Source organism: Rattus rattus, chromosome 10 (assembly GCF_011064425.1).
Source record: "Rattus rattus isolate New Zealand chromosome 10, Rrattus_CSIRO_v1, whole genome shotgun sequence".
In the NCBI taxonomy this organism is placed as follows: domain Eukaryota; kingdom Metazoa; phylum Chordata; class Mammalia; order Rodentia; family Muridae; genus Rattus; species Rattus rattus.
Window position 1 is genome coordinate 35,825,537 of NC_046163.1, and position 9,516 is coordinate 35,835,052.

General features: G+C 46.0%; 1 protein-coding gene across 1 annotated transcript in view; it reads right to left on the reverse strand.

The window, feature by feature from the left end:
- Nucleotides 1-6,315, reverse strand: part of Soat1 (sterol O-acyltransferase 1) — a 45,102-nt gene extending 38,787 nt beyond the window's left edge. The window contains exon 1 of the mRNA XM_032915171.1: nucleotides 6,170-6,315. The gene's annotated coding sequence lies outside the window, so the exon portion shown is untranslated. The remainder of the gene's footprint in view (nucleotides 1-6,169) is intronic.
- Nucleotides 6,316-9,516: the final 3,201 nt, after the last annotated feature.

Consider the following 9,516-nt stretch of genomic DNA (forward strand, 5'->3'; position numbering starts at 1 on the left):
GAGTTGCAATGTGTGATCCTCGGTCGCCTCTACTGCCTTAACGGTGGGCACTGCCCTCCAGCCAGGTTTTCATGCACTGCTGTAGACTTTACAACAGACGCAGGGTAAGGAGGAGGGAACGCAGGGTAAAGAGGAGGGCAGGCAGGGTAAGGAGGAGGGCACGCAGGTCTATCTTGATTTGCTTAGCAGCTACTTAAGCCATCCCTGTAGAGATGAGCTAGCATGAGTGACTCAGTCCTTGGGCTGTGGGTACTATTCCAGTTTGGAGGCAGGTGCTAATTTTACGTCTCTTAGGAACAGTCACACACGAAACCACAACCGAGTCAGTGGAAATAACTGCAAACATTTAGAGTTCTAAGAGAGGCTGGATCAGTAATCAAGATAATGGTTTCAAGAGAAAAGGCATTCATTGATTGAGCCTTGAAGTAGAACACTGCATGTGTGAGGAAGAGTTAAAACAGAAACTCTCTCAGCTAGAGAGGAGGCTCAGAGGCTAGCTAACCGTTCTTACTGCTCTTCCAGACAACACACGTTGGTTCCCAGAATACCCCACCACCCAGCTCCCCAGCTCCCAGCCCCCATCAGGTAGCCTGCAACTATGGTCCCAGGGAACTGGACACCCTATTCTGACGCTTACACACACACACACACACACACACACACACACACACACACACACACACACACACACAGAGGGAGGGAGGGAGGTAGGGAGGGCGAGAGAGAGAGAGAGCAGCACAGACCCTGCTCTGTGCTGACACTGTTGACAGCAGAATCCAGTTGGCCAGATTCCGCATCTTTTCAGTGGAAACTGAATTACAAGCTATAAGGCTAAGAGCTGAGTCAGAGTCCGTTACTTGCGTCTTTGGTAACAATGTCATGTGCATCCCTCTTGTCAGTGATGACTGACAGAACGGAGTGAAGTCAACCGACATTTTTCAAAGATAGAATAAGGAGAAAGACAAAGGCTAAGCTAAGGCAGACAGACCCTCATCTCACATTCTAGGCGAAACATAACTCAAAATGTATCAAAGACCTAAAACTGGGATGGAGGGGTAAAGTGCTTCCTGTGCCATGTATGGGAACCTGAGTTCAGATCCCCAGCGCTCATCAGAAGCTGGATATGGGCCTCCAGAGATGGCTCGTACAAAGGACCTGCTCTTACCCAGCACCTACATGGTGGCTCACAACCATCTGTAACTGTGGTTTTGGGGGATCTAATGCCCTCTTCTGACCCCGTGGGCAGGAAGCATTCATACGATTCACACATGCATAGGCAAAACACTCAAACATACAATGAATCTAAAAATACACACACACATGCACATGAGCAAAGGAGGAACTTAGAAGGAACAATTTGGTCTTAGCTACTGATGGAGATTTAAAAGTCATCTATGTAACAGTCTGAGAGGAAGCCACAGAGCATCACTCATCCCACAGAAATGATGAGAGCAGTGATAAGCAGGTATGCTGAGGATTCCTCTGAAGGAAGCGGTGGTGGTTTGAATAGGTGTGGCCCTCACAGTGTGTTTGAATGCTTAGCCCATAGGGAGGGAAATACTAGGAGGTGTGGCCTTCTTGGAGGAAGTGTGTAGCTGTGGAGGTGGGCTTGTAAGGTCTCCTATGCTCAAGCTATGCCCAGTGTGGTACAGTCTCCTGCTGCCTGCAGATCAAGACGGAGAACTCTCAGCACCTTCTCTAGGACCATGTCTGTCTGCCTGTCTGTATGTTTCCCACCATGATAACACACTGAACCTCTGAACCTGTAAGCCATCCCCAGTTGAATGCTTTCCTTTGTAAGAGCTGCCTTGGTCGTGTGTGTGAGGCAATCCTCCCAAGGACTAGGATGGTCGTACACCATCACGCCCAGCTTGAACTACTGAGGTCCAGTCCATTTCTACCTCTGTCATCTCCATCCCAGTTAATAGGACAACAGCCATTCTAATTGCTTCACGCATTTGCTACTTAAGTCAAAAGCACTACACAAGGCTGGGCATGGTGACCCATGCCTGTATCCCAGCGCCTGGGAGGCTGAGGCAGGAAAGCCGCCGTGAGTTTGGGGATCTCTCTCTCTCTCTCTCTCTCTCTCTCACACACACACACACACACACACACACACACACACACACACACACACACACACACACACACCCCTCCACAACCCTCTGTGGTAGTCTCCTAATCACACTATCCCCCTACCCACCTCTAGTCTTACTGATTTTCTTCTCCCTCTCAAACACAGCACTGGAATTACTTGTGTGAGAAGTGGGAGCTCAGTGTTTACTTCAATAGCGGGTTCATCCGCCTGGCACGTGGGAGGCCCTCAGTTCAGCCTCCCAAGTTTTTTTCTTTAAAAAAAAAAAATGTTCTCAAAGAAGGACTTAATATTCATCGTGAGGAAAATTAACTCAGCATCAAAGGGACGGGAGAGTCAAAGCGAGATCAGCAGTGCCAACAATGAGCTCACATACAAAGCCATAAGGCCTGAAGACTCACATGGCACGTGTTTATTGGAAAAATAAATAACGAGGAAAGAGATAAGGGAGATCAGATAAGTTTACAAATGATTAACTCGAGAAGCCTCTGAGATGTGTGGCTGGCTACACAGAGGGCAGTTGTTCACAGATCCCAGGTGACTACGCTAACTCAGAAAGGCTAGGTAGGGATACCATTATGCTAATTACAGGGAGGAGGAAAACTTAGAGAAAGCCGGTACTATGTGCCCGTTGGCCAGACAAGGTATAAAATGGCAGCTGAACACACCGGTCTGGACGGAAGATAGGGATCTGCAGCGCACCGGTGCACTGACAACTAAGGTCACCCGGGAAATAACGAGGCTACTATTTACATAGCACTCAGTTAACGTGGAAAGCAGTAGATACTAGCACACCATCTTAGAATGCTTAAGTGCTTTCCCCAGTATTATGGGGCATTTAAAACTTTAACAGCAAAGAGATTAAGGGAGAAAAAGGAGCGCAGGATGCTGAGGGGGTGGGGATTATCCAGGGTCAGCACCATGGAAAACTCAAAAAGCAAGCACAAAAAGAGAGGTGTGTGATGTTTTTATTTATTTGCAAGAGTTTTTTTTTTTTTTTTAATAATAAGGATTATTAAAGAAAACAAGAAGGTGGTGCTTGGAACAGTTATTTCACAATGTGGTGACATACTAAGTGGGTGACTTACGTGCACAGTTGGTTTCAGGAAGAGCAAATGTGTTAGAGTAGGTTGCAAAATGTATTGAGGAACTGAAAACAGATCATAGGACTGAGGCCAGGCAGTCAAGGAAAATAATGACCCTCCATAGTGCTGGGCTCCAGGGGAGCTGGGCCGCTAACTCCTTTCACATTTGATTGTCTTATTTACTGTTGATTTCTCTGTCTGTTTGGGGGTTTCTCTGTAGTTTGTTTTTTGAGACAAGGTCTCACTGTGTAGCCCTGGTTGCCCTAGAACTCAGATTTGCCTCACTCTTCCTCAAAGTGCTGGGATCATAGACCTGAACCACCACACACATTTCCACTCCATTTGCTAAGATACAGGCTTGTAAAGCAGAACTATCCTCCTTTTTAGGTGACACAGTTGACCAGAGGGGTTGGCCAGCTGGCTTAGTGGGTGAAAATGCTTGCCACAAAAGCCTGCCATCCCAAATTGAATGGTTGGAAGCCGCGTAAGGCAGAAGGAGAAAACCAACTCCACCAAGTCGTCCTCTGCGCCTCATACTCACTACAGTGGCATGTGTATACCATCCCCACCCTAGGAGCTGCAGAAACACACTCATACACACACACAATAGTATTAAAATGTAACGCACTGATTAGACAGGAATGTAAGAAACCAATCTGTACAGGGAAGTTGTGTAATGTTCTGTGGTAAGCATCTTGTCTCCAGAAAGCAAAAAAAAAAAAAAAAAAAAAAATTAGAGAAACGAAAGAATCATGTCCCAAAGAAGTGTCAACTTTAGCTTCCCAGCAGTTTTCTCATTAACAAAGATTTCCAAAGAACGTATAAAGCTCTACCACAAATAAATACTGGGTACCCACTACAGGTGAATAATTCCTACCTCACTCATCCTGAGGCTCAGCGGAGAAGAAAAAGCACTGTGGATAGAGTGGACAATCCAACCCCAAAACAGTGGGACACACCAAGAATCCTAGCATTGGGGGTGTGGGGGTGTTGAGGAAGGAGAAGCAGGAGTTTAAGATCATTCTCAGCTCCGCAGTGTTAGAATAGCCTGGGCTACATGAGATCCTGTCAAAGGGAAGGGAAGGAAAGAGGGGGAGGGAGGAAAGGGGGCGGAATTAACAATCCAAAGCATAATGTGTTTTCTTCCCTCCAAAAATGGTTTTTTAGGAGGTGCTTTGTTGGGGGGGCAATTGAGGGTTGTTTTGTTTTTGTTTTTATTTTTCAAGACAAGGTTTCTCTGTATAGCCTTGGCTCTCCTAGAACTCATTCTACAGACCAGGCTGGCCTAGAACTCTGATCTGATTGCCTCTGCGACCCTGCGCCACCACCAGGCAACCTTACAACTTTTTCACGTAGCTAACAGAACTGGGTCAATTAACAAGACTGAAGAAGGGGTTGGGGATTTAGCTCAGTGGTAGAGCACTTGCCTAGCAAGCACAAGGCCCTGGGTTCGGTCCCCAGCTCCAAAAAAAAAAAAAAAAAAAGAAAAGAAAAAGGAAAAAAAAAGACTGAAGAATATAAGAACTTGGGCAAATTTTATTTATATTTGCGTTTACTTACAAGTGATTTAAATATAACTTGTTATCCAACATGGAAAAAAAAATCCCAAGAGTCCTGTCTGACAAATGGAACTTCCATAGGAAACAGGCACTCCTAGGCTAATGCCTAAAGATAATGTCTTTTTTCTCAAAGTTCCTCCAACTCTTTAGTTCTATTCCTACAAGGTACTGGGCCTGACACTGAGAAGACACGGAAAAGATAGACCAACCTCGTGAAATCCACTATAAAAGAATTAAAGCATCTACTTACAACCGATGATTAACTGCTGGTAAGGAGACTTACAGAGTGCTAATAGGTTTATACTGACCAGTGGTTCCCACAGGGAAGTGATCTTTGGTTTGAGGAATGCTTGGGTGGGGTGGGGGGGTAGGGGAGAGGGGAGGAGGGGGATAAGGCCCGGGGGGAAAAGGTCCAGGAGATAAGAGAAAGCTTTTCAAGGACAAGAAAGGAAGCTGAAGCCTGGAAAACCAGCCTAGGCTTGAAGATAATAGGCGCTCAGGCGCCCAGTAGCTTGGTCTGAGTCCTCAAAGAACGTGAAACCCCTGACCGGTTCCAAGCACGTGACAGGCTAAGCCGTGTGCTCCTCCACGTTTACTCCGCTAGCCCTTCACAGCATCGGAGTTCTTTGCAAGCCTCACTCCCGTGCTGCCTGAACTAGTTTTTTAAAAACAAGTCATCTATATTTCCCAGTTGAAAGCAAACAAAAGAAAAGAAAATATTCAAGTTGGATTCTGCATTCTTGAAGAAGGCAAGAAGTTTGGGGGGGGGTACAGTGGCAACTACTTACATCTTATAGTGACCAAGGAGTTTTAGAGTTCTATACAAAATGCAGAAAATGGAGCTTACAGTATTTTCTCCCAAATAACCGCTGATATATATCTTAAGTTACATGCCTACTAGCACTTAAGATCAAAGACAGAAATTTAATTCCCTCCTGCTACTTAAAAACAGAATATCAGCTTGCCGACAGGTTTCGGCGCCCCTGGCCCATATGGAGTCTGGTGTCTGGTAATGCCATCTTTCCCCTCATATATATACACCTCCCCCGCCCACATCAGAAAAAAACTGACTTCCAGAGCGCATTTTTTGATGTCGCTTTTCAAAGAATGCGATGACTTCTAATTCTCAACTTTCTTCGCTACTGACTGGCTTCCGAGACGCCACATGATTCGGAGGGGACTGCAAGCCATCACTGGTAATGAAAAGGCTGCCCGTCATCCGATGCATCGGATGGCTGCGGGTAACTTTCCCGCTCTCCCTTCTAAACTCGGCGGGACCCTCCCCTGGCAGTAGGCAGCGTCTGGGCGGGACAGTCCGGCCCAGGCTAGGCCAGCAGACCGGAGCGGCGCCGCCACCGCAGTCCCCTTCCTCTTGGGCTCAGGGTGGACCTGGTCAGGAAAGGAGGAGGGGAGCGGAAGCTCGGGCTTACCTGCGACCGGAGGACAGCTGCAGCGGTCTAGGCGGTAGGCTGGGCGGCCGCGGGAGGGTCGCTGCGTTAGGGTGTCCCTTCGCCGGCCCGCAACGCCGCCAGCCGCGCTACGGAGGAAGATAAAGCGCAGGCCCCCACCCCCGTTCTCCGCCCCAACCTCCCAGCCCGCGGCTGCGTCACGCGCATCGCCCCGAGCTCCCGGATGCCATTGGTGGTCCTGCGGCGCCTGGCAACGCCCACTGCCACGCCCTCTCCGGGCTCTAGGGTACCCGCTGGGCTTCTCCAGCTACCTGGCTTTCTTGGCTCCACCCCAACTCTCCTCCAGTGTGGCGAGTCAACTTCCTGAGAGTTTGAAAAGGCAACCAGGAGAGGTAGCATGGACAAGGAGAGTCTGACACTGACCGTTAAGGAACCAGACAGGAGCTGTGGCCGAAAACCTGTTATAAAGTCGTTTTGTGGTCTAAATTCTACTTGACTCAGTCTGTCCTTCAACAACACACAGCTTAGATAAGACAAAAGTGAGTCACTTGAAGTTATGGGACAATCAAGTAATTTAAAAAGCATCCTTGGGACTAAATAATCAAAAAAAAATGATACAGAGAGATTTAGGACATAGATAAAGCGGTTTAGGCCTTGGACTTCTCAAAAGCAAAGATGTGAATTTAGGGTAAAGGTGAGTGAAAGAGAAAAGCTAAACGGAGAGACACTGTCCGCCTGCAAAAAAAAAAAAAATGTCAGCTAAACTGGCTCCATTAATCTTTCGGTCAATCTCTAATCTGTCCAGTTAACCATTCCTTTCCAAGTCAGATACCCTAAACAATGCCTGAGGCTTGCAAGGATTGCCTACTCTGCAGAACTTTCACAAAAGGAGTTTACCTGCTGGCCCATAGCAGGCAATGCTACTCACCTCAGAGCTTGGCTCTGCATGGGTGTGCCCAGATTTCGCCCTCTCTGGGACAACTGTGATTAATGGTTCTGTCAACAGCTTGGTGATAGCATTTGGAAGTGCTCAACTGCCTTTGCTTCCTCTTAATATCTCACCAGTTAAAACATTTGGGACTAAGGAATTCACTTCTGTTGGGACTCTGATAGAGACGCTTGCCTGCTCGCTTTCATTTACTCTGTTTAAAAAAAAAAAAAAAATACAGAGCTGGGAATACCACTCCTGAGCTTGGTGACACACACGTTTAATCCTAGCACCCGGGAGGCAGAGGCTGGAGGATCTCTGAGTTGGAGGCCAGCCTAGTCCACATAGTGAGTTCCAAGACAGTCATGGCTTTGTAAAAAGACCCTGTGGAGATAGATAGATAGATAGATAGATAGATAGATAGATAGATAGATAGATAGATAGATAATAGATAGATAGATAGATAATAGATAGATAGATACATACACAGATGATAGACAGATAGATGATAAACAGACAGACAGATAGATGATAGACAGACAGACAGACAGACAGACAGAAGGTGAAGCAGGAGAATCAGAAGTTCAATTTTTGCAGGCTGACAGTGTCTTCAGTCTTTGTTTCTTTGAGCTTTCTCATTCACTCACCTTTACCCCAAATCCACTCAAATCTTTGCTTTTGAGAAGTCCAAGGCCTAAACTCTTTTATCTACGTCCTAAATCTATCCAAATCATCTTTTGATTATTTAGTCCCAAGGACAATTTTTAAATGACTTGAATGCCCCATTAACTTCAAGGCATGCATCCAAGGCACAACCATGAATTAAAGACTGAACCAGCCGCTGCAATTGCAAGTGTGTTGCAAGTCTGTGTTTCTAGTGGGGAAGAAAAAGAAGACAATTGCAAGGAGCTTTAAGTGTTAGGAAAAAAATACAGAGTGGTCAGGAAAAGATGTGAAACAATGCCATAATTAATTTTAAAGGTTTCCCAGGTTTTCATAAAGTAGTACAGAGAGTTGGATGACACGAATTACATACGATTAACCACTTAAGTTTTGTAAAGACAAAGGAAAGGTTGATTTTCTGAGGTGGTCTGAACTAAGACCTAAATTAAGGAAGAATTAGTAATCCCAGCCATAGGAAGGAAGAACATTCTAGACAGGAGACAATGAATGGGATGAGCCTGATACTGAAGGACTTTGGCTGGTCTGAGGAACCTGGAGCACACTTGGGGGGAGGGGGAAGGACACAGAGGTTGGGACCTTGAGCAGGAGCCCAATCCTGTTGTTTGGATTCTTATTCATAAGTTCAAAGGAAAGAAGATAAAGAGTTCTTGGGGGAAGGGAAGGAATTGAACCGCAGCCTCACTAACTCATTCATCCACCTGCCTCAGCAGGTACTGAAGGCCCGGACCACCTCAGCCAACCTGGGCTTGTTGTTTGTTTGTGTGTGTTTTCTTGTTTGTTTTCAACTAGGGCTTTCCTTTTTTTTTTTTTTTTTTTTTTTTCTTTCCTATTTTATAAAGAATATAGAGAATGAACTCTGCAGAATGGTAGAAGCGGAACAACGAGAAACAAGATAATAGAGATGTTCTTGGCCAAGCACATGGGGTAGATCATAGTCGTTACCTGGATTAGGGTGCTTACTGTAGAAATCAAAGGTGAGAGAGTTCAGGGTACTTCCCTGAGGTGCAGAAGTGAAGAAACATGGACACAAGGTAACTACAGGTCATTTCTTTGAGCAACAAGGAGGGTGTCAATATCATCTAGTGCAGAGGTGAGGAGAGGCACTCCAGAGCCTCTGGCTAGAATCCAAGTACCCTCCAAACTGACCCATAAAAATCTCACATCACCTAATCCTGACATTGGGGCTTAGTTAAATGCTCATTTCATCATAATCCGAAACAAAACAAAACACCCAAATTAAAACAAAAGCAAAAGCCAACAAAACATTTACAGAACTTGCAGCCAGTTGAGACCGTCTACGGGGAAGAGAGCTAACCAAGCCATTTGAAAACTGTGGGACAAATGTTACAAGAAAAAGATGTGTAAGGCAGTACCCACCTCATAGGGTCATTGTATTTAATAAGTCCATGTTTTCAAAGCTTTCTGTTAGCACCCATTGTCTCTGTTGCTGCTCTTCTGGATGTAGTAAGACCAGACAAACTAGGATAGAGGGGAGGGAGAATGGAGAAGAGGCATCCTGAGCTTAACTTCCTAACTAGTGGAAGGGTTGTCACAGAAAGGAAGGAGGAATTTTCAAAAGAAAGGGAAAACAAGGTCTAAATTCAGAAGACAAAAAAAAAAAGAGCCAGGTCCAAGGAGCACAGAGGTAGCAGGGTATCCTTAACTACAGGGCACTTCCTGAGACACAAGAAGAGATAACGCTGAATTAGCAAGCCAGCGTGTCTGAGCCATCCTCATTCAGAATCCCATAGACCGG